This window comes from Sinocyclocheilus grahami, unplaced genomic scaffold (genome assembly GCF_001515645.1).
Source record: "Sinocyclocheilus grahami isolate Dianchi unplaced genomic scaffold, SAMN03320097.WGS_v1.1 scaffold61.1, whole genome shotgun sequence".
Taxonomy (NCBI): domain Eukaryota; kingdom Metazoa; phylum Chordata; class Actinopteri; order Cypriniformes; family Cyprinidae; genus Sinocyclocheilus; species Sinocyclocheilus grahami.
The window spans coordinates 1,370,499-1,370,974 of record NW_015505240.1 but is presented as its reverse complement, the minus strand read 5'-3'; the positions used below and the strand labels follow the sequence as shown (position 1 = coordinate 1,370,974).

Here is a 476-nt window from a genome sequence, read left to right as displayed (position 1 = left end):
GAGGTTACACACTGCATGACTTTACAATAGGAAGAATTGCCGACAACTTTGTCTGGTCCGCAAACTACGTTTCACAACCAAACCCATATGAGAAGTAATAAGGAGATAACTCCTCCCTGAACTTCTCGCTACCTTGTATCTTGCTCTTTCATGGGCTGTGAACTGTAGTGTGAACTCGGCATAACCAATATTTCTGCCAAATGTCAGTAAGAATCCATAAGTACAACCTCTCCACCTTACAATAGCAACAGTGCATTTAGTTGTCAGCTGAAGGATCGTGTTGAGTAACGACATTTCGATCCACCTGAACTAATGTCTTGATTACACAAAGACATCTGGCAGTGCATTTGTCTGTGCGTGGAGCTTTAATGATGGAAACTGCCTCTCATCAGGCACAGTAACATTGCTTTTACCTGTCCAATATGCAGTGGCCCTTTAAAATAATCACATTTTGTTGCTTTGCAGTCTGAAATGAA

At 41.6% G+C, this 476-nt stretch overlaps 1 pseudogene; it reads left to right on the top strand.

Annotated features, from left to right (window-relative positions):
• Positions 1-476, top strand: part of LOC107584630 (alanine--glyoxylate aminotransferase 2, mitochondrial-like) — a 5,080-nt pseudogene that overhangs the window by 1,120 nt on the left and 3,484 nt on the right.